The sequence below is a fragment of the Schistocerca gregaria genome, chromosome 3 (assembly GCF_023897955.1).
Source record: "Schistocerca gregaria isolate iqSchGreg1 chromosome 3, iqSchGreg1.2, whole genome shotgun sequence".
NCBI classification, from domain to species: domain Eukaryota; kingdom Metazoa; phylum Arthropoda; class Insecta; order Orthoptera; family Acrididae; genus Schistocerca; species Schistocerca gregaria.
The window spans coordinates 350,210,402-350,236,016 of NC_064922.1; positions in this window are offsets into that span (position 1 = coordinate 350,210,402).

Here is a 25,615-nt window from a genome sequence, read left to right on the forward strand (position 1 = left end):
CAACCGCTACGGTCGCAGGTTCGAATCGTGCCTCGGGCATGGGTGTGTGTGATGTCCTTAGGTTAGTTAGGTTTAAGTAGTTCTAAGTTCTAGGGGACTGATGACCTCAGCAGTTAAGTCCCATAGTGATCAGAGCCATTTTTCAAAAAAAAAAAAAAAAAAATGTCCTATGTGTCAGCCTGAAACAACACCTACATATTTAATCATGTATTCTTCCTATTGCACCCTACATGTATAGTCCTCCCATCGCTTAAATTGCTCACGCAGGACAGAGACTTCCAAAACCCCAGACATTTTGGTCAAATCGGATTATTTTGAGGGTCACTTACAATCTGTCGAGATAATTTGCGGATAAAAATAAAAACCATGACGACTTCAAAATACTAAAATACCTAAATCGGTGTACCGCAGTATCGACGGACGCGTTGAGTAAAATGTGAAACGTATACTTACAAAATTCCTTGCCTGTGTAAAATAGCCTGGTGGGCTGGGTGGAACGGCGGCGCGGTGCAACTTATCGTTGTTCTCAATAACGAAGAGACGAAAATGTATGTTCAGGTGAGCCTCTAAGCCTACCTGCCGCTGGTTCTTTTAATATAAGAGGAAACGGGCTACGTACGTGCCAGCACTCATTTAGAAATGTAGGATTTATTAAAATCTATTTGTTTTCAATCGATCGAATTTCTCTTGTCATGTATAAAATTGATATAAAAACCAGAAACATAACATGCCATGTTTTAAGATGGCAGCAGCCAGATGACACTCGGAATAAATGCAGAAATGTATTGGGCCACTGGTAATGGCTCTTGTCTACATGAAATTATGACAGGAGTTCAAAGGATAAAATATTTTCATAACATAAGTATTCACAATACTAGTGACAAATGCCAGCTGTTGAAAGGTACAGGCTCAAGCGATAAGGAAAAGTTGGGAAGCAGAGGGCGCTAAATAGATGCGCGTGGGAACTACGCCTTGATTGTGTTAAGTAACAGCAATTTACATTACAGGAAGAATGAAAATGCCTTCTACAAGGCTATTAATAATCCAATAAATTTACAGGTATACATTATGTATGTAATGTAAGTGTCTGGTCAGCATCACGGGGTGCGAATACAGAGGGGCATGTGGTCAGCACAAGGTCAAAAATATAAAGCCACTATGGAGCATAAAATGTGTCTGCTATTGATAAGTCAGATGTATCTATAGTGTTTCACAATCACGAGAATTTAAAGTCACTATGTAGTAAAATATGTTTCTGTTACTGATAATTCAGGTATAGCTACAGTATTTCACAATCACTTTCTCAATATAGAAGGAGAATTAAATAAAAAGTTTATAATAAAAGGAATCACTTAACTCTCTTAAAAATGGCTTTCCAAACTGATCTCTAAAATACACCTCCGTGATACTGAAAAGGGGAAGATTGAGTCCCGGCCGCGGTGGCCTAGCGGTTCTAGGCCCTTCAGTCCGGAACCGCGCTGCTGCTATGGTCGCAGGTTCGAATCCTGCCTTGGGCATGGATGTGTGTGATGTCCTTAGGCTAGTTAGGTTTAAGTAGTTCTAAGTCTAGGGGACTGATGACCTCAGATGTTAAGTCCCATAGTGCTTAGAGCCATTTGTACCATTTCTTTTTGTTTTAGTCAATAATTAAATCGTTGGAGACTAAGGGGTCTCATGGACATGGTGGGGTATGTACCAGAATACTAAAGCACTGTGTTGCATATGTTAGCCCAGCACTTAGACATATTTGTAATTTTTCCTTTAGGAATGGTCAGTTTCCTGAACGATGAAAGTACTCAGTAGCGAAACCTCTGTATAAAAATGGAGAAAGGGATAATGTAAGCAGTATAAGACTTTTTTCTATGTGATTGGCGGTTGCTAAAGTTATTGAAAAGTCTGTATATATAAGGGTAATTAATCACTCCAATTCACATAATCTGCTAAGGATCAACTTGGTTCTACAAGTGCTGTATTCTCTTTTCTTTGTGATCCACTGGACGGATGAAACTAAAATTCGAGGACGCTAGCCGTCTTCTTTCATGTAATTAAAGTGTTTATGTTGATCCAAAAATATTACTGCAGTAGTTAGACCATTATAGAATGAGTAACTGACAGTTGCTTCCAATCGTACATTAAGAACATACAGCGAAATGCGGTATATCCACGGTAATGGCAACGGCTATGACAGCGAGTCTGTCTGGAGGACGGTTGTGTAAGGGGAGAGGGGAGGAAGCAAAAGGGGGAGGGGGGGGTTAGGGGTCTGCACTGGGACGTTGCCGTTTCTTATGTATATAAATGTTATGCCTTTTAATATGATAGGTGATTCTGAGATATTTCTGTTTGCCGATGGCTCTAGGATAAAACTGAAGGACGTTCAATGCAGCATAGAAAAGAATATCAAATAGTGCAGTTTGAGACAGAAGTTCAAAGCTTTTAGAAAAAAAGGAGTTGAGGCTAAATCACAAGAAGACTCACATTTTATCTAGTTTCTAACAGACAATTCAAATAAAATGGATATTTTGATTACAGAGAATGGTCATAAGATTAGTGGTTATAAACAGTTGCGATAGTTGGTAAGCTGTCATGGAAAGCCCATGTTCAGGATCTTGTTCAGAAACGTAATGCTGCAGTATTCACCGTTCGAACAGAATCTGTAATAAACATGATCCGACACAGAAATTAGTCTACTTTGTTTACTTTCATTCGCTTATGACATAAGGTATCATGTTCTGGAGTAACTCTTCCCGTTATCGAAGGCTATTTTTGGCCCGGAAAGGTGCAGTTCAAGCAAAATGTGGTATACGTTCGCGAACCTCTTGTCGAGGCCTGTTAGGGGGTGTTGGAATTCCGGCGCTGGAGCCACAATATAATTTTTCTTTAATGCCGTTCACTGTTAATAATATGAGCTCATTCGCGAGAAGTAGCAGCTCTCTCTCAGTTAATAGTGGGCAGATATCCAACCTGCATTTGGATTGCACCTCCTTGTCTCTTGTGTAGAAAGGCGTGCAGTATTCTCGTGCATCCATTTTGAACAAGCCACCATGAAGAATTTTCTCAAGAACTCTCCTGTTCTGCCAGGGAGTTCCCGGATAAAAGAAAGAACATTCGTATGTTATATTGTTGATTATGAAAGCTTTTAGTCAGCAGCTTGTCATTTGCATACGATTCGTGTAAATGTTATGCGTTAATAATGTTTCTCTTGTTAATTTCATGTACTGACTCGTTCCTTGACCGCGGAGATTTGCTCCTAAATTTGTCCCTATGGAACAAGAGGTCCAAAACAAAACAAAAATAAACTACTTTGTGTACGTTAACATAGCGAAATATTTGTGTTGCCTGATCCATATCACTATTTTTATCCATCTTCCCCTCCTGTCTTAAAGTTTCATGATTTCTTTCCTTGGGCGCCAGAGATACCCCGTTCTCCTTGGCAATGCCGCAGACGCTACAACCTATTAACGTCGCTGGTCTCATCACTGCACAGTTTATTTTGTTGTACGGAGATAATAGTCCACGTTTTAGTAAACAAAACAAAAACGCGTCGTGACGCAGTTTTCAACAATACAGGGGTCTCTTCAACGTCTAATGCCGTTTCTTAGCAACAGTCTGAGCGAGTCGAATGGTGAGAAACACGCTTGTTCCTGCCCGCATTCAGCCAAACCTTAGAAAAATCGTGAAATGCAGTAGGAGCACGGGCGATAATAGCGGTCTTTGGTAAGTTATCAACCAGCATCTGATTTCTACTAATCCTTCGCAGTCAAAACAGGCGTTAAATCGATTGCACCTTTCTGCAGGCGCATAACATTAATTCTAACGTCATGTACGTTTGATGAAGACGGATATCCTCCACAAAAAAAGTTATATTCAGGGCAATTTAATTTTGCAAACCGGTCGTTTAGACTACTTATCACCGTTCGTCTAAGGCAGTTTATATTGAAGAAACAATTTTATAAATCTAGTATTTAGATTCAGATCGAAATACTACAGACTGTGCTCCTACGAAGCTGCCATGTCAAGTGCTTGCTGTATTCGTTTGTTTGAATAACGTTCGACAAGTTTAATACATCGCCTCGCATTCTTGAACACACGTTTTCCATGGCCCTATCGTAAGCAATAATATATTTTTGTAAGAATTTGTAACGGACTATAGATGAATTTCAAGCATTAAATTCTATTTTGAGTCAATTCAAGTGTCGGATCAACATGCTTTGACAAGTCGCATCCATCATGACGCCATGAACTTACAACACGAAGGATGTAAGTGGCTTGTTATTGCATGTTACCTATGGTTGTCTTAGTAACTGAAATAAACTATGCTGTTCGTTACAAATATTTTGCGATTTCTGAGGGTGTTCTTATGCAGGAACCTGTGTGCAGCTTAAATTGCTGCGAGTGTGTGTTGGGCAAGAGTCTAAGAGCTTACATTGTGGCATGTGAAACGATGTGCAATTATATGTGTTTGTTTCCGAATGTGGCACGATTTCTGAAGGACAGCTATATAGGTCAATTCTAGTTCTCCATTCCACGGTTCGTTGATTTTCGTAATTTTTCTTTAAGTGTTTATTATTAATTTCTTTCGTTCTTGTCTTTATGTAGGTCTAGTCTAGTTCTTGATTGCAACGTTCGTTATTTTTCGCGTTTTACCACTAGCATAGCGAGCGATACAAAAATGACAAGTCCTTAACGAAATAGTTAACAGCCGGTAAAAATCACGAAAAATAACGGAACGTGGAATCGACGATTACAGTGACACCATGCGTGGCATTCCTCACAGAATGCACTACACAGACCTATTGCAACAACATTAGTAGTAAAGGAACGCCAAAAGCCGAAATCCTATAACGAACCACTACATACACCTGTGCATTCTTTTAGAATTTTTACATGTAGTACCGCTTTAATAGTCGAGTCCACATTCCTTCATTATGTCGTTTTCATGAGGTGTTGGTTGCTAACTCGTTTAGTATTTAACTGTATTGTGTCGCATCGTGCAAAAACGCGATAAATAGCAAACCGTGGAATCGACAACTAGAATTGCAGTTTATAAACCAATTCTAGTTACCGATTACAAGATTTCCTGTTTCTCGCAGAAGCACAGAAAGCAACACCAAAAATACAAATTCTATAACAAAGATCTGCACACATTTGTTACGAAAATACTGAAAATAATCATGGAGTCGATAACTAGAATTGGCTTCCGTAGCTCAGTTTTAGTTATCGCATCCAAGATTTATCATGTTTTCGTAAATTTTCGTTATTTGTGTAAAGCTTTTTCTTTTAGGAATTCTGTGCTGGTTTCCTCTTTTTTCCTGCTTATTTCCTACTTACGTTTCCTATATGTTACTATTAATTTCTTTTTGCTGTTGTGTAGATCTCAGTTTGTCCCCGCCCCAAACTCCACTTTTCCACGGTAATCCACATAGAGTCAATGCTTACTACTAAGAATTACCGCTATTCCATGACATTACGAGTTTACAATACGTGATATTGTGGTGGACTTCAAGGATCGTCTGCGGTTCTTTCACTGAATCACGTAAACTGGGATAATAAGTGAGGCACTGAGAACCATTTTTTCTACACTGATTGCGAAATGCACAAGATACACAAGGGCAGAGTATTGGCGGAGCTGCGTATTCATGTGATTCACGTGACAAGGTGTCCGACGTGATTATGGATACACAACGGGAATTAACAGTCTTTGAATGCGGAATGGTAATTGGAGCTAGACGCACGAGACATTCCATTTCAGAAATCGCTAGACAATACTACATTGGTGCCACTTATGTGACGAGGACAACTTACGTTTAGCCACGGCAATAAGTCTTCCAATCACCACCCAGACATCCAAGACAAATCGTCCGTCCTAGAACGAACTGGGTGCGTGTGTGGATTAATATACATCAATCTTTTCTCCCCACCAATGTCAGTCGCAGTGATACGAGTTGTTAATGACAAAGTGGTGGCGCGAGAGAAACTTTTTCGAATTGAAATGGCACGGACTGTGTTGCACTAAATCTATTCCACATGACGATCTGGAACACCATCCCAAAAGAAAACGTGGTCGCAGGTTGGAAATAGACTAGCTCACATCACCCGCAGGACTCCTCCCGCAGTAGGCCTCTTACAAGTGTGTTAACTGAAAGACGGATGAGTTGTGAGTGGAGTGCGGGGAGAGGAGGAAGTAAACATTGGCTGGTGAGGGGGAGTGGACCCGTTTGGGGGAGGGGGGGGGGGGGGCAAGGCACGCCTACCAGTTGCAGTGCTGGCACTACAAATTGCGCGTCATGCTTACACGAAAGCAGACGACAGGCTTGGAAGTAAAACTCGCTTTAAATGTTGTTCGTAAACGAAACTGAAATAGTATTACTAATTATAAAATTTAAATATACTTAAACAGGGCATATAGTATAACGTAACTGTCAACCTCTTTGTATAAAAATGAATGTATGTATGTCTGCCCTCAGTGCGTTCCCAAACCATTCATCCGATTGCGATGAAATTTTGGTGGTTTGTTCTCCATACGCCCACGAAGGTTCCTAGCCGAAAATTAAAAAAAAAGACACATTCTTGAGGAGATAAGATGTCAAAAACGATGAGATGCCACCGCGCGAAAATACCCAGATTCATGCATCCACTATTTGAGAATGAGAGCACTTAGCGACTAGCAACAAACGTTACATACAATCCCAAACCTTCACGAAAAATTTTCTCGCTGACGCCCTCCCACAAAATAATGAAAGCAAAAAAGGTTGTCGCTTACTACATTTTCTCAGTACATACCGTAAATCAGCAGCAGTAGGCATGACGTTTTAATGTATTGTTTCGTCACTATTAACTCTAATCGCAACATATTTCTCATACAGTGTCCACATATATCAGTAAATGCGCCGGCAAATTTATGTCTCTTTACGTCATATAATTCAGGAGATATGACGTGGTAAACATCGAGATGCGTGAAAAAGTGCCGCGTCAGGCATAACGTTTTGTTCTATTATTTCTTCACTACTAACACTATTCGCAAAACGTTTCGCAAACATGTTAAAAAAGTATATAAAACCACAGGCGTATTCCTAAAAACACGTCGTGCCAAAATTTTAAATCTATTGGTCAACAACTTTCCGAGATTTCTTCCGTTGCGAAGCTCGGGCGTACAGCGTGTTTAATAAATATCTTAACTGCAGCAATGAAGTACGCTTATCGCAAAGAAAGAGAACAGTCTGAAACAGAAATAAAATTTACGACGCAATGAATGGCAGATTTTTTTCGTATTTATTCGAGATGTCATACTTTTGTAAAAACATTTAAAGCCATGTGGTCCACCGCTTTCACTGTCACTATGTTCCGTTTCTGTGTTTGATTAAAATAGAACAGAAATACAATTTAGAACAAACTAATAGGAGATTGTTTTTGTTATTTATTCAAGCTGTGATCTTTTGTAAAAACATTTCACGCCATGTGATCAATCGCTTTCACTTTAACTGTCTTCCGTTTGTGTGTCTGGGTCTTCCTCATTTACATCTGATGTGGCTGTGTCATTGATAATTTCGTCCACAGCAATTACAACGACACCATCACGTGCCCAATATTCTTCTTCTGTTTCTTTAACTTTCTTGCAATATCCCTTCCAATCACACGCAATATAATTTTGCGAGCATCGCTACGTAATACTGGTTTCCTTCTAACCGTAGGCCTACCAGTAGGGGTTGTTGGCAACTCCCGAGATGGGCCACCAACTGCCTCTTCACTCATTTTTGATTATGTTTAGCACAACTGCACAATAAAAACACGCAGAACAGTACAGCGTAAAACAATAACGAAGCAGACGACAATGGCTACCTTGTACAGCACAGTCAGCGGCGTAATGTTGGCAGCAGTCGAAACTGCGTGCCTACCGAAGCCTCCCGACGTTTACCGACTTCTACCGATTCAGGACTAGGGAGAGGTCTGCCATGTAAAAGTTTACACTAGACAATGTGTTACTAGCACACTGGCACTTCTACCCGGCTGCAGAGCCAGAAACAAAGGGCATTCAAGATTATTTAAATCAGCAACACTGGCTGTTAAAAAAAGAAGTTACAACAGAAATATAAATATTTCTTCTACAATTTTTTGCAAATCTCTCTCAGTAAATTAGTCTGAAGTTTTTATGCGATGGTTTTTTCCTCACTCTTCGAGGAAAGCCTTACTGTTTTTACTCAAGAAAAAGTTCCATCATTCCTCATAAAGAGTCTTTGTGCTGTGTTTTTTTTTCAAGTTATTTTAATTTATTTTTTTTTTCCTTAAGAGGAGTGGCCACTGGTTTTTGTAGGAGTTTTCTTTCCAGTTCTCTTCCAGAGTAATTAGTCATAAAACTTCTCTTTCCATACTGAGGTTTCTTAGTTTTCCAAGAGGAGATTTAGTTCTCTACATGAAGAGGTTATTTTATTCATTTAGATTAAGAACATATTTCTATGTTCTATATGAAGAAGCTCGTCTTCTACCACTTAGAGAGTCTAGGAGACACCTAGAAACAATTTCTCCTCTCGGGACTAGGTGTGTGTGTGTTGTTCTCATCATCATTCCGACATCATCAACGCGCAAGGGACCGAAGTGTTGTCAACTAAAGAGATTGGCACCAGGCTTTAGAAAGACCTGACCAATACTTCCATACCCATTTTTCATTTTTTTATAATGTACAGACATTTACTGAAGAATTTCGCTTTCCTTAAAGAACAAATACTGATTATCAAACAGCTGGAGATCTCTCCTTTTGCAGAAAATCTCGTACAACTACCCAACAACGTTAAGTTTTGTTGGTTACACTTCCAGCCAAATCTGTGAATGCAATATCTAAATTATTTAACACATCATGTAAGCTACCACAACTTAAGCTGAAGAGAAAATCACACAGACATGATAATAAAACATCAAAAGTAATAACAAAGAATAAACCAGTACTGCAATTTTTGCTACCTCTGATTCACAAACAGCGAGAATCTTCACAACAGTCATCTTTAGAAGACAATTACATTTACATAATATTCGTGTATTAGAAAGCCGAAAGAGGTGCAACGAATTCCTAATTATTAGACTCTACACAAAAGTGTTACACGTGAAGAAGAGTGGCTATCATAACATCCAGAAATACATGTTTCTCAAGCATGAAATGTTGTGTTACTTTCAGCGCAGTAAGCTTCAATAATTCTCTATTCGAAAGTATTTCTCCATAAAAAAGTGGTTCACTGAAACAGTGAGATCTGGCTCTTCTCACATTTATTTCAAAATCATTCATGTCTCTTGACAATTTACTGACTTTGGAACACAAAAATATGAGGACTATTTTTAATTAACTGAAAAGAAGCATTAATCTCGGGGCTAGATTTCTCGCTGTTAGGGGCTGGTCGTGTTGGTTAGACTGTGGAGTCACTGTGAAGCAAGAAAACTATCAGAGAATAATAAATAACTCTTGGCGGGAAAAACAATCTCGTGCTGAACGTCATTAACAGTACACTGACAGTCGTCGGCATAGTTTACATTCGCTCACAAACTAATATGATTGTATCATAATCAGAAATAAGATAGACAAAATTAAGTGAACTGTCGATTTGAAAACAACGTCTATAGTATTATAGGCCTAAGCTCTGTTGTCCAGTATATTTATAGAACTGGCCCTCCAGTTCGATCCAGTTACTGTCATTTCGTTCCCTGTGAAGGAAAATGAAAAATTCAGTAATTGAACCTGTATTTGAAAACAGCGTCAATCACACAAATACAAAATTAGGTATATGTATGCTACCATGTTTTGTTAGTTAAAATGGAGTAGGAAACAGCCACCTGTGATGGTCGTCAAAGTGGAATGATTTGACTCCCACTGCCTTGTATGCAGCTATGTACCGCCAGTATATTACCTTGCCGGTAATTAATGTCTTAAACTTCAAGCACATCGTGTATGACTACACAGGCACTAGGAAATGTTTTACAATATCGGATCGAAAGACAAACATCGATTATTTCGACACTGCTTGCTTATACACTCCTGGAAATTGAAATAAGAACACCGTGAATTCATTGTCCCAGGAAGGGGAAACTTTATTGACACATTCCTGGGGTCAGATACATCACATGATCACACTGACGGAACCACAGGCACATAGACACAAGCAACAGAGCATGCACAATGTCGGCACTAGTACAGTGTATATCCACCTTTCGCAGCAATGCAGGCTGCTATTCTCCCATGGAGACTATCATAGAGATGCTGGATGTAGTCCTGTGGAACGGCTTGCCATGCCATTTCCACCTGGCGCCTCAGTTGGACCAGCGTTCGTGCTGGACGTGCAGACCGCGTGAGACGACGCGTCATCCAGTCCCAAACATGCTCAATGGGGGACAGATCCGGAGATCTTACTGGCCAGGGTAGTTGACTTACACCTTCTAGAGCACGTTGGGTGGCACGGGATACATGCGGACGTCCATTGTCCTGTTGGAACAGCAAGTTACCTTGCCGGTCTAGGAATGGTAGAACGATGGGTTCGATGACGGTTTGGATGTACCGTGCACTATTCAGTGTCCCCTCGACGATCACCAGAGGTGTACGGCCAGTGTAGGAGATCGCTCCCCACACCATGATGCCGGGTGTTGGCCCTGTGTGCCTCGGTCGTATGCAGTCCTGATTGTGGCGCTCATCTGCACGGCGCCAAACAAGCATACGACCATCATTGGCACCAAGGCAGAAGCGACTCTCATCGCTGAAGACGACAAGTCTCCATTCGTCCCTCCATTCCACGCCTGTCGCGACACCACTGGAGGCGGGCTGCACGATGTTGGGGCGTGAGCGGAAGACGGCCTAACGGTGTGCGGGACCGTAGCCCAGCTTCATGGAGACGGTTGCGAATGGTCCTCGCCGATACCCCAGGAGCAACAGTGTCCCTAATTTGCTGGGAAGTGGCGGTGCGGTCCCCTACGGCATTGCGTAGGATCCTACGGTCTTGGCGTGCATCCGTGCGTCGCTGCGGTCCGGTCCCAGGTCGACGGGCACGTGCACCTTCCGCCGACCACTGGCGACAACTTCGATGTACTGTGGAGACCTCACGCCCCACGTGTTGAGCAATTCGGCGGTACGTCCACCCGGCCTCCCGCATGCCCACTATACACCCTCGGTTCACGTCCACGCTGTCGCGGCATGCTACCAGTGTTAAAGACTGCGATGGAGCTCCGTATGCCACGGCAAACTGGCTGACACTGACGGCGGCGGTGCACAAATGCTGCGAGCTAGCGCCATTCGACGGCCAACACCGCGGTTCCTGGTGTGTCCGCTGTGCCGTGCGTGTGATCATTGCTTGTACAGCCCTCTCGCAGTGTCCGGAGCAAGTATGGTGGTTATGACACACCGGTGTAAATGTGTTCTTTTTTCCATTTCCAGGAGTGTAGATTGACGTCGATACTCGTATTATCCATAAATGCTTGTAGATTACGTGTATGTATCAAGGTTTCTTTTTAAACTGCGGCAGCTGCTGTGTAAGAGCACAGGAATGCGTGAACACCCTAACTTTCGACACCTGGGGATTTTTGGGTTATTTTTCTTTGAATGCTGTTAAACGTAACATAAATGCTGTTGTCTGACAGATACAACACTCAAATCTACCGCGCTACTGCTCCTCTGACTCGTGAAACTTTGCGAGCAAGTTTTAAAGAGCTTTTGCGCATGCTCGCGTGATGTAATTGCCTTACGGGCCAAATACATACAGATTTGATAAACCGTGTGCGCTGTTCAGGATGTGCACAGCTAGCCATTGCCACTCAACTAGAAGTTTACTTCAGTGCCAACAGGTGGTAGCACACTGCAGCAGACTTTATCCCCGTTTGCGTGACAAATGCTGCTACTTGATAGGTCACTCGTCCGTCAGATGTGCTAATTCACTCAATATACCCTGTTGTAAAATTAGATCGGACTTCAGTATATGTTAAAGCTGTACTGACAGTAAACCTATTTGGTGCGTTTCTGAATGAGTTGTAGTATTATGAATTTTATCATACAGTAATCCATTTGGTGACTGATTACTGACAATCGTATGAGCTAAAGTACATCACCGTCAATTTTTATATTGTAGCATTTATTAATGCGTCTGAAATTTGTTCATCTTATGGTAAATCAGGTTTATCTGTGTTGTCGGCCCATGTTGTATATCTTGAAATTCACGAAAAACTGTTTATGTGATATTCACTTAAATGTACGATCGACGGCGGTGCGCTTTAAGCCCATATGAATGTCAGTGCCTCATTTGTATTATAGTATAGTGACCATGTTGGTCGACATTACCACTTGGGTTTAATCATTTCCAGAAACGGCATATTGTGTTTGCAGTTGGTTATTTACTGTGGGGGCATGCGTTATCATGAAGCAGCAGTACCCTTGTTGCAGTTTTCCCAGACGTTTTTTCCTTAAATGCATGCCGTCCACAACCGTACCTTTCGACAGCCACACTGCGCCATACACATTCTTCGTTCTTTGATGGGAGTCAACAAGCGTTTGTACTTCGGCAATCAAGAAAATAATAGTAATACGTTGGAACTGTTTGAACAATTTGCTAATACCTTCGTCATTGCTCACGTTGCCACCTTTACTACACAAACGTCGGAAAGATACGAATGCCACATTAATCCCTTGCCTATATGTCGGTGCTTATATACCCTCATCGGTGTCGCCCTACGTTTCATACACACTACAACAACACTATCAAGCGGAAACTTTTCATCGGCCCTTATATAATAATTTTCCGTGCAGGTGGAGTATTTCTTGTTATTGTTGGTGTCAGCTAACTACAACAGAGTACATGCGGTATTCTGAGCAAAATGGCAAGAAATCATCGTGATCCCGTAGTAGATCTTCATTATGTTACCGTTTGAACTTACTGAGATGCCACTGGGTAAACAAATGTCAGTTGTGAATAATATGGAGTGTGTTTTGTCTTTCACTCATTTCCTAATTCCTGGCAATACATTTGTCGTGGGACTACTTTTAAAAAACCACGTACCCAATACGATAATTCGTTCCCGGTCCAGAACCACATGATTCATGTTTCATGTGTAAATATTAATTTTTTATGTGAATAAACAAAGGGATTTGCAGAAGTTTGTATCTTTATTGCGCAGATCCGTGATATGTATAACAGTCAGCTAAAAGCTCCAAGCTGCAGCACTAAGTCCCTTTGCCCATGAAATGTTCATAGTGTGCACACATGCATCAGAAAGTCACCAAATGGATCAATGAGGTGACCGTAATAGCAACTGAATTGGGGGTACGTAGAGATTAGGACTGCTGACATTTTTAAAAATATCCGGAATCTGATATATCGATGTATGAGAATATGTCACTATCGGCCCCCGATACACCGAGAAAAGTATCGATATAACGACAGAAAGAATATCGACGTACTGGCCAATGTAAGTATTGGCTGCAAATTGTAAATATGCTACAGATGTTAGAGCTGTTTATTTAAGTATTGATTTATTATTAGATATTGGGTACATCAACTAGCTAGCAGCCTGCTTAGCCCCTTTAGAGCAAGAACTGAAATAAAAATGATGCACGTTAACGCTTGGCGTTAACCACTTTACTTACAATGGTAACTGCATGCAAGTGGCACAATAAAAGGTATCAGATGAGTTCGTCGTTCGGTTCCGTCACCAATTGGATTTGTCTGGAGTACTTCATGTAGACTTCCCTGTTTTTCCCAGTTCTACACACGCCTGCGACCTAGCAGTTGTAGTGTCAAAACTGTGTGGTGAAGCTGAACGTTGCAGTTTCTGTTAGTAGCGCCGATTACGCCAGCATTTCCCTTCACATGTCTCTGCCCATCGCAACGACCAATCTCGTCATTTAGATTTTTGTTCAGCATTTTCAGCTACTGTTTTGTTTTTCAACGCAACTGGCGTGCCATTTCACCACGTCGGAAATCTTGTTATTCTGTTCACACCGCCAACCCCTAGTGTAATCGGGCTCAGTCTTTGTGTCACCTATACTTGCTTCACACAGTCAAAGAGAAAGACTGGCAGCGGTGAGTGCTCAAGAAGTAGTAAGACTCCTTCACACAGTGAAAGAAAAATTATGTTGTACTACAATTTAAAAGAACAGTTTCAAGTATTTACCGAAAACTGAGAAAAAGTAGAATTTAAAGTATAAATATCGCCTCCAGATATTGCCGTTTCGATATTGATATGTTATAGTGGGAGCGGAAAATTGGTCCAAATGGCTCTGAGTACTATGGGGCCTTACATCTATGCTCATCAGTCCCCTAGAACTTAGGACTACTTAAACCTAACTAACGTAAGGACATCACACAACACCCAGTCATCACGAGGCAGAGAAAATCCCTGACCCCGCCGGAAATCGAACCCGGGAACCCGGGCGTGTGGAAAATTGGGGAAGGTAAATTTTCGCTAGTGGATGTACACCATCACTACAAAGATCGGTGCGAGTTTACCATGTTGTTGTTGTGGTCTTCAGTCCTGAGACTGGTTTGATGCAGCTCTCCATGCTATTCTATCCTGTGCAAGCTTCTTCAGCTCCCAGTACCTACTGCAGCCTACATCCTTCTGAATCTGCTTAGTGTAGTCATCTCTTGGTCTCCCTCTACGATTTTTACCCTCCACGCTGCCCTCCAATACTAAATTGGTGATCCCTTGATGCCTCAGAACATTTCCTACCAACAGATCCCTTCTTCTGGTCAAGTTGTGCCACAAACTTCTCTTCTCCCCAATCCTATTCAGTACTTCCTCATTAGTTATGTGATCTATCCATCTAATCTTCAGCATTCTTCTGTAGCGCCACATTTCGAAAGCTTCTATTCTCTTCTTGTCCAAACTATTTATCGTCCATGTTTCACTTCCATACGTGGCTACACTCCATACAAATACTTTCAGAAATAACTTCTGACACTTATATCTATACTCGATGTTAACAAATTTCTCTTCTTCAGAAACGCTTTCCTTGCCATTACCAGTCTACATTTTATACCCTCTCTACTTCGACCATCATCAGTTATTTTGCTCCCCAAATAGCAAAACTCCTTTACCACTTTAAGTGTCTCATTTCCTAATCTAATTCCCTCAGAATCACCTGGCTCAATTCGACTACATTCCATTATCCTCGTTTTGCTTTTGTTGATGTTCATTTTATATCCTCCTTTCAAGACACTATCCATTCCGTTCAACTGCTCTTCCAAGTCCTTTGCGGTCTCTGACAGAATTACGATGTCATCGGCGAACCTCAAAGTTTTTATTTCTTCTCCATGGATTTTAATACCTACTCCGAATTTTTCTTTTGTTTCCTTTACTGCTTGCTCAATATACAGATTGAATAACATCGGGGAGAGACTACAACCCTGTCTCACTCCCTTCCCAACCACTGCTTCCCTTTCGTGTCCCTCGACTCTTATAACTGCCATCTGGTTTCGGTACAAATTGTAAATAGCCGTTCGCTCCCTGTATTTTACCCCTGCCACCTTCAGAATTTGAAAGAGAGTATTCCAGTTAACATTGTCAAAAGCTTTCTCTAAGTCTACAAATGCTAGAAACGTAGGTTTGCCCTTCCTTAATCTAGCTTGTAAGATAAGTCGTAGGGGCAGTATTGCCTCACGTGTTCCAACATTTCTACGGAATCAAAACCGATCTTCCCCGAGGTCGGCTTCTACCAGTTTTTCCATTCGTCTGTAAAGAATTCGCGCTAGTATTTCGCAGGTGTGACTTGTTAAACTGATACTTCGGTAATTTTCACATCTGTCAACACCTGCTTTCTTTGGGGTTGGAATTATTATATTCTTCTTGAAGTCTGCGGGTATTTCGCCTGTCTCATACATCTTGCTCACCTGATGGTAGAGTTTTGTCATGACTGGCTCTCCCAAGGCCGTCAGTAGTTCCAATGGAATGTTGTCTATTGCGGGGGCCTTGTTTCGACTCAGGTCTTTCAGTGTTCTGTCAAACTCTTCACGCAGTATCGTATCTCCCATTTCATCTTCATCCACATCCTCTTCCATTTCTGTAATATTGTCCTCAAGTACATCGCCCTTGTATAGACCCTCTATATACTCCTTTCACCTTTCTGCTTTCCCTTCTTTGCTTAGAACTGGGTTTCCATCTGAGCTCTTGGTGTTGATACAAGTGGTTCTCTTTTCTTCAAAGGTCTCTTTAATTTTCCTGTAGGCAGTATCTTTCTTACCCCTAGTGAGATAAGCCTCTACATCCTTACATTTGTCGTCTAGCCATCCCTGCTTAGCCATTTTGCACTTCCTGTCGATCTCATTTTGAGTCGTCTGTATTCCTTTTTGCCTGCTTCATTTACTGCATTTTTATATTTTCTCCTTTCATCAATAAAATTCAATATTTCTACCATAAATTGAAAAAAAATCACATCCACTAGTGAAAGTGAACCATCACTGTACTCGGCTAGGGGAAGTGTACAGTAGCATATTATCCACTAATGAAGGTGTACCATCTCTGCTCCCAGGTTATTAACGCTATGTCCAACAATGCTACCACACATCAGCATGAACATAATTGTCGTCAGCGCGTTATTGGTATGTTATACAGCAGTGCAGTTATGGTTGACAGTAGTGCAGTTACAGTTTACAGTAGTGCACCTATGGTTGTATCAGTGAAGTACTACGAATATCTTAGAGTGGAACGGGAAACTCACAGTTATAATTCTTTCTTCATGGACACAGAAACGTACGAGTCACTTATCAGTAAGACTAAATCACTAAAATCTGGTCGAAAGGGGGATAGCAACGACTACAAGTTTTTGAAGGGATATGAAGTGCTGGAAGTGAATGGAGTAACCAAATTAATACAACCTGTAACCGAAGAAGGTAAGATTAAATACTATGTGTATGATGAAGAACTGTACGACACTTTGCATGATGCTCATGTAATGACTGACCACGTTGGACGAGATCAAATGATGAAATATTTCTAGTCAAAGTTCGGTAATATAACATACAGATACGTCCAATTTTATTTTAGTTTGTGTGAACCTTGTTTATAAAAGCAGAACGGTCAGAAAAACGGGAGAGTAGTGAAGCCAATGCTGTTCAAGGAGCTAAATTCCAGATATCAAGCTGATCTCACCGACTTCCAATCGCAACCAGATAGAGATTACGAATTCGTAATGGTTTCTTAGGACAAATTCGTTGTACTCAGGCCACTGAAGTCCAAAACAGCTGGAGAGATGTGCGATAACATTATTGACATTTTTACATTGTGAGGTGCTCCCTCATTATTGCAGTCTGACAAAGGTAGAGTTCGTTAGAAAAATAATGAGCAACTTAACTGAGCAATGGCCCCATTTTAAGATTGTCCACAGTAAACCTAGACGCAGTCAGAGCCAAGGCAGCGTAGAGCTAGGAAATCAAATGCAAGAATTAGAAAATATACTAACTACACGGCTGCAGGAGCACAACAAGTTTATGGCCTGAAGCATTGATGAACGTTCACTCTGAAGGTGACCTCGAAAATATAATTAATCAAGCAAGTGTTGGCAGTGAGACAGGGACTGAAACGTTGCAGGTAATGATCACAGTTAATCTCCATTGCAAGAAGACAACATACCAACAGGAACAGTGGTTGAGAACAGAGATAGAGAAAGTAGTCCTGACAATAATGACCACTACCCGGCTGATTTAGACGAGTCAACTCGTGCTACTAAAAAACAAAACTGAAGCGTACAAGCGCTTCGAAGAACAAGCACAAAGAATGCGGCAGCGTTCAGATCGCTGCTTTCCAACAGTGGAAAAGGGCTGTACTATGAGAGTTCCAATTCCCGAGGAGATGTTAGGTCGATCTTGGGTGTCGTCCTCGAGACAACGGCCGATGGATTTAACATAATCGGGACGAGAAATGGTATGCTGAGCCAACTACATTTATGGAAGGCACGATAGGGTACGCCAGTGCGGCTACAACTACAACATTTTGTTTCAGGTCCCAGTTCAGTGCTTGTCCTCAAAGAATAATCTCAGAGGAGGAAGTTCCAGCAGAGATAACTGTTTCCCTGAGGATAGTTGCGACGTCTCAGTCGATGGGAAGCGGCCATGGATTCTTCGGATGCAACTGGTAGCAAAAATGTCAGACTCTTGAGATGCTTCTGCAAAAACAAAAATGTGTTTTGCTGCTCAAAGTGCCATGGTGCACGTCCTTGAATAAATGAATTTTGCACAATATGGCTATGTTTTAAAATTACCTGTGATAAATGCAACTTTCGAAGTACGACTGTTTGGTTATTACAGCCATGGTTCACTTTCCTTAACCTCTTGGCAGTCAGGGTATACATCCGCTAGTGATAGTGCACTATTCCCTAGTTGATGTGTGTTGTTTGACAGAACTGGAATCAGTAGTCCACTTTTACTAAATGGGCCAGTGAAGGTTCACTATCACCAGTGATGGTATACCTTCTCTGAAACTTCTACTTCCACTATAACAGATGTATCTATATACCTGGAAAGAGAACATCGCCGATATTTATCGATATATTTTGCAAAAAAACAACGATTATTTATCAACAGCCCTAGTAGAGATCAGTATGCTGCCCTCTCATGTGTAATCCATTCAGACAGAGAAAAACTCCACAGAGCGACAATGTGGATAATAGACATTACTTTTCAAGGAAATAATATAGCTCCTCGCCACTGTTGATATCCAAGCCACCACTGTGTTAATGAACGGAAACAGTGTGTCAGCAAAGAGCTGAGTGACTTTAGACAAAACAGTGGGTGTCCGTATCTGCTGCATGTATATTGCGTGTATTCTTGGAAATGCTTTCCAGCCTTGTGTCAACTGAAACACTCCTTACGCCAGGATATGCAACACAACACGCGAAATAATATGTATAGTTTTACCCCGTGAGGTCACGTCGGTATCCAAATCACAAGTTCGAATGTCCTATCTTTAATCTTTGTAGATAGCGTCATAATGGCTGGAAAATTTTGAGGGATTATTTCTGTTAACATACAGGTTGACAGAGGTGGTGGTGGTGGTGGTGGGTAGTGTTTAACGTCCTGTCGACAACGAGGTCATTAGAGACGGAGCGCAAGCTCGGGTTAGGGAAGGATTGGGAAGGAAGTCGGCCGTGCCCTTTCAAAGGAACCATCCCGGCATTTGCCTGAAACGATTTAGGGAAATCAGGGAAAACCTAAGTCAGGGTGGCCGGAGACGGGATTAAACCGTCGTCCTCCCGAATACGAGTCCAGTGTGCTAACCACTGCGCCACCTCGCTCGGTTGACAGAGGGCTAGTGCAATCGATGTTGTTGTTTGCAAAACAATACATTAGTTCAGTTCATACTGTATATTTTACTTTGAGCTTAAGTCAAAATTCTGGACGACTAGTACGTAACTTTTATTCATGTTCGGTGCTAGATTGTTTTTCCCGCCACGTATTATGTACTGTCTGATTGTTCTCCCGCGGCATATGATATAAGCTCTGAGGGTTTTCCCGCGACGTATAATTGTTCTTTGAATGGTGTTAGTGTACGAGCAACTGTCACATTGCAACACTTGTATTGTGTGCTCTATGTTCGACAGTTTGTGTACAAGGCGAATTAGAAGCTTCCAGTTTTGTATAAAAGAGTTCTGTAACAGAAGATTCGATTCCCAGCGTCCAGTGGGATGACTTTTCGGCCTAAAGGTAAGAGAAACTAAACTTTCGTGGTGCAAGATGAGACTGATGCCTATCAATAGTGATTGTACTCATAGGAAGTTGCGAAAATTTGTGATGTTTGTGGTTTTCCGGGATATTACTACAGATGCCTTTGCATTAGACATTTCAACATATATGAAAAACGTAGGTGCTCGAATTACACGCAGTCTCTTGTGTCTGTTGCTTCTACGACAGTCGTTTACTTCACGATTACCCATAGGCAGAGTCAATACGTTAACTCAAACTATCTATTTTATCTGTCAGTGGCCTGGAACAGATAATAAGCTAGCTACCTGACTCTCTAAGGCCATAACGTCATAATAAGTTACTGCTCAGTTTTACATTCATAATTTGCTGTGTGACAAACTAATGGTTACGACTTGTAAACATTCTGTTAATGGGACTGAATGTCCTGGAACCGTTTAGTAACACTAAACTGGTACAATAGTTCTGTGAACTGTTTTCCATGGAATGTGCTTAGTCAATCCGATTGTTATTCCCGTTAAGCCTATTATGTTTTGAATATAATGTTGTTATTAATAACATTATTATTTTATAATTGCCTAGGCTTCCGCGGCCAGAGTCAGTTGACCTAAAAGTTTTCTGAATATTGTACCGTGTCATAACGTAAAAAACTACACTGGAGAAACTAACGTTTCGGCTACGGTTACAGCGGTCTTCTGGGTATTCGGCCACAGTTACAGCGGCCTTTTTCCGGCACTACTCTGTAGATCCAGACGAAGCCACTATAACGGTGGTCGAAACTTTGGTTTCTCCAGTACAGTTTTTTTTAAGTACTGACACGATACGATATTCAGAAAACTTTTATTTCAATAGTATTATTTACTGAAAACTAGAAAATAAATTGCGCTGTATTCATGTCCTCTCTTCCTGTTGCATTACCTGTAATAAATCTAAACAATTTATTAGTAGATGTGAATTTTTGATTGTGTACGAGCGCGCGCTCTCGGGCATGCGCACTCGTAAGCGTATATATATATATATATATATATATATATATATATATATATATATAGAGAGAGAGAGAGAGAGAGAGAGAGAGAGAGAGAGAGAGAGAGATTTACGACGATGCGCAAATATTTTAATATGTTATTCTACACGTAAAAGTAAAGAAAAAAGTTCATATAAACATAGGTCCGCAAATGTTTAGTTCCGGAGATATAACTAATTCAAGATTTTGCCTGAAATTTTGCAACTTCGCTAATATGAAACCATCGCAAAACAGTAAGGGTTAAAGTAAAGCACGATTTTCATTTATTTTGTTGTTGTTGATCTGTTGAATCTAATTAAACATGCCCCAGACGTGTCTGCAGCAGTTTTCCAGTACATCCAGAGAACCAAAGAAGTAATTTCGTAAAATTTTTAATTTATTATCTATTTGGCCCAATTTTTTTTTAATTCCAGACAATTGCACCAAGTTTTTACCAGAAGGTGTAGAGAATTTAATTTTGGAAAAATGATGGTAATAACATTAACTGACATCCCTATTTCGTAAATAATCTAAAACTACAACAGTTTACTGTGTGGTTTCACTTAAATACACTCTTGTTATTGTGTTCTTTCACTGAAGAATACAGAAAACTAATTAATTTCAAGGTTAGGAAACGACTAAAGCAATTCACCAACGCTTGCCAACAATTACGTAAACGTTTCTACATTCCTAATGCAAAGTAAACAAATTTACTTGTATAATAAACTATACTTCTGTGGATGTTCAGGAAAACTACTCCCAATACACGTCTGGGACATGTTTTATTACAGTCACGAGACCAATAACAACAAAATATAAAGGAAATCGTGCTGTTATGGCTTTGTATTAGCGAAGCTGCTAAATTTCAGGCAAAATCTTTTATTAGCCGTGACTCCGTGACTAAACATTTGCAGACCTATGTTTATATGAATTTTTTCTTTACTTTTACTTGTACAACAACACACGGAATTAAAATATTTGCATAGATTCGTGAATCACCCTGCATATGTCCGGCCCCGGTAGCTGAATGGAGCCATTCGGGAGCTCAGCGTGTTCGGTCAGACGGTTAGCTACCCACTGCAACGAAAAAATGGATGAACAGATCAACGCAGAACCTAAATGGGCCTAAATGGTGTCATCGGACGTCCACCCCAAACAAATTCAACGAAAAATTTGCAACAAAATGAGATAAAAAAGAAGAAAAGAAAAGAAAAATGGTATGCGCGACAGTGTGTTAATCTCAAGGGCCTGGGTTCGATTCTCGCCGGCGTTGGAGATTTTTCTCCCCTCGATACTGGGTGTTGTGTTGACCTAATCATCATCATTTCATCGCCATCGACTCGCAAGTCGCCGAAGTGGAGTCAAATCGAAAGACTTGCTCCTGGTGAACTGTCTACCCGATGGCCGGTCCTAGTCACACGACGACATTTACATTTATTTTATTACCCTGTATATAAATATTTCTACGTAAATGTGTGTGTGTGTTTCTCAGTATCGGAATGTGTTAATTTTTTTCTGTGCAGCTACATCTCGCTAAATATTTTCTTCAATAGCCCGATGTAGCTTACCTATGCACCACACAGCAGCGCTGTTTGACACAAATTTCGAATTAGATTACATGTTTATGAGAACAATAGTTCAGTGAAACACAGATATGTCTCAGCCGATATAGAACAAATATAATACAAGAATCTTGGCATGTTAGTGCCAAAGTCTTTCACTGAATTCTTCACTCTCTTTAAGCCATTGAAATCATTTCCCAAAAGTTAAGAAAAACCACCACCTAACATCAGGGCATAGGTATCTACGCCTATTAAAATATTAATACCAAGGGACATATCATAACGTGATCGTATGAATAACTGTCACAAACACTGAAGTCTTTTGTACACTATCTACATTGTATTCAAGTATAATATAGTACAGAGATGTACCAGTATACACTAAATCATCTGAAGTATCTGGAAACTCCTATGTAATGATGAATTAACAGCTAGATGTTATGAGAAGCAGAACCGCCGGTACAAAAGAAGGCGCAGAGCATTGTACTGTCAATAGAGAAGCAGTAACAACAAAAAAGGTCAGTCAGCAGAGCTCACTGGCTTCCAGCGACGCTGATCATTGGATGTCATGTGAGTGCTTCCCAAGTACCCCAAGTCGAGTATTGGTGGTGTGATTTTGAAATGGAAACGTGAACGAACAACCACAGCTAAACCAAGGCCAAGGGTAGACCTCACAAACTGACGGACAGGCACCTAAGAACATTGCAGATGGTTGTAGAAACTCTCTTTAAATCAGTGAAAGGAATCGCTCATGACTTCCCAAGTGCTACCAGCAATCCAGGTAGCACAACGACTGTGTGTTGAGAGTTGAATATAATGGGATGTACACTCCTGGAAATTGAAATAAGAACACCGTGAATTCATTGTCCCAGGAAGGGGACACTTTATTGACACACTCCTGGGGTCAGATACATCACATGATCACACTGACAGAACCACAGGCACATAGACACAGGCAACAGAGCATGCACAATGTCGGCACTAGGACAGTGTATATCCACCTTTCGCAGCAATGCAGGCTGCTATTCTCCCATGGAGACGATCGTAGAGATGCTTGATGTAGTCCTGTGGAACGGCTTGCCATGCCATTTCCACCTGGCGCCTCAGTTGCACCAGCGTTCGTGCTGGAAGTGCAGACCGCGTGAGACAACGCTTCATCCAGTCCCAAACATGCTCATTGGGGGACAGATCCGGAGATCTTGCTGGCCAGGGTAGTTGACTTACACCTTCTAGAGCACGTTGGGTGGCACGGGATACATGCGGAGGTGCATTGTCCTGTTGGAACAGCAAGTTCCCTTGCCGGTCTAGGAATGGTAGAACGATGGGTTCGATGACGGTTTGGATGTACCGTGCACTATTCAGTGTCCCCTCGACGATCACCAGAGGTGTACGGCCAGTGTAGGAGATCGCTCCCCACACCATGATGCCAGGTGTTGGCCCTGTGTCTCGGTCGTATGCAGTCCTGATTGTGGCGCTCACCTGCACGGCGCCAAACACGCATACGACCATCATTGGCACCAAGGCAGAAGCGACTCTCATCGCTGAAGACGACACGTCTCCATTTGTCCCTCCATTCACGCCTGTCGCGACACCACTGGAGGCGGGTTGCACTATGTTGGGGCGTGAGCGGAAGACGGCCTAACGGTGTGCGGGACCGTAGCCCAGCTTAATGGAGACGGTTGCGAATGGTCCTCGCCGATACCCCAGGAGCAACAGTGTCCCTAATTTGCTGGGAAGTGGCGGTGCGGCCCCCTACGGCATTGCGTAGGATCCTACGGTCTTGGCGTGCATCCGTGCGTCGCTGCGGTCCGGTCCCAGGTCGACGGGCACGTGCACCTTCCGCCGACCACTGGCGACAACATCGATGTACTGTGGAGACCTCACGCCCCACGTGTTGAGCAATTTGGCGGTACGTCCACCCGGCCTCCCGCATGCCCACTATAGGCCCTCGCTCAAAGTCCGTCAACTGCACATACGGTTCACGTCCACGCTGTCGCGGCATGCTACCAGTGTTAAAGACTGCGATGGAGCTCCGTATGCCACGGCAAACTGGCTGACACTGACGGCGGCGGTGCACAAATGCTGCGCAGCTAGCGCCATTCGACGGCCAACACCGCGGTTCCTGGTACGTCCTCTGAGCCGTGCGTGTGATCATTGCTTGTACAGCCCTCTCGCAGTGTCCGGAGCAAGTATGGTGGGTCTGACACACCGGTGTCAATGTGTTCTTTTTTCCATTTCCAGGAGTGTAATTGTCGAACAGTTCCTTTTAAGCCACACTTTTGTGTAGTCAATATTAGGAGCTGCTTGAGGTGATGTAAAGAGTGATGCAATGTAGCTGTGAACGATGGAAAACTTATTTGCAGTGATATAGAACGTTACAGCCTGTAACAGTGTGACGGAATGCTTTGGGTCTGGCAAACACTTGGAGAGTGTTGCCCCACAGCGTACATGGTGCCAACTGTGCAATACAGAGGAGGATGTGTGACATTCTGAGGGTGTTCATGGTGGTTAGGATGTCAACCACTGATTTTATTTTAGGAAATGTTAAATGTGGAAGGAAATGCATAAGGGAGCTGTGTTATTGTCAGCCCACTCTGCATTGTTGTTTAATCTTTGCAAAGGTTCAATGTCCTCGTTGGTCAGTATCCTGGAACACTTCTCTTCCTTCAAGACCAGAGGTCAGTGACCTCCTTCGTCGAAGCCCTGAGGCACTCGCCCTCATTACTAAGCTCACAGGGCTATGCTCTTCTAGGATAAGGGGTCAATTGTTCTCTGTAAGCCACCCACTTTGCCTAGCCTCCTTATCTCACATAAACTATGTCAGTTATATTATTTATTACTTGTCCCTCTTATCACCATTATTTATTGGTTAGTTATACTGGTAATAATTTATAAGGCAATTATGTTGATTTAATAGCCCAGAAAAAGATTTGCAGCACAACCACAACACCATGGCTACTGCACTCCCAACTACCAACTTTCAGCTACTTTTCTAGCTGTCAAACTTAGTCACTTCCAACTGCTCCTTTAAATGTCAGCCAGCTACTTTCAAGGTTGTCATCCAAAGGCACATGTAGATAGTTGTAATTAAGCGATTTTAAAAGTTTAAGCCATCAGTGTTGTGTGCATGTAGTACAAATCAATGGTACATAAACTTTTATATGTCCACAAGTTGACATGATTATATGTTTGTGAATATGCAGTCTACCATTGACTGCATCTTTGCCACAAATGAGACACCACATGTGTGGAACTTAATGTATGTCCTTTCTTTTGGCAAGTACTTCCTTCTGTTTTACATTTTTAAAAATTAAATTCTGCAAGTACACATAAAAATCACATCTTTTATATACCAAATGCAGTAACAAGTTTGTCTTTCTGTCCTTACAACTTGATTT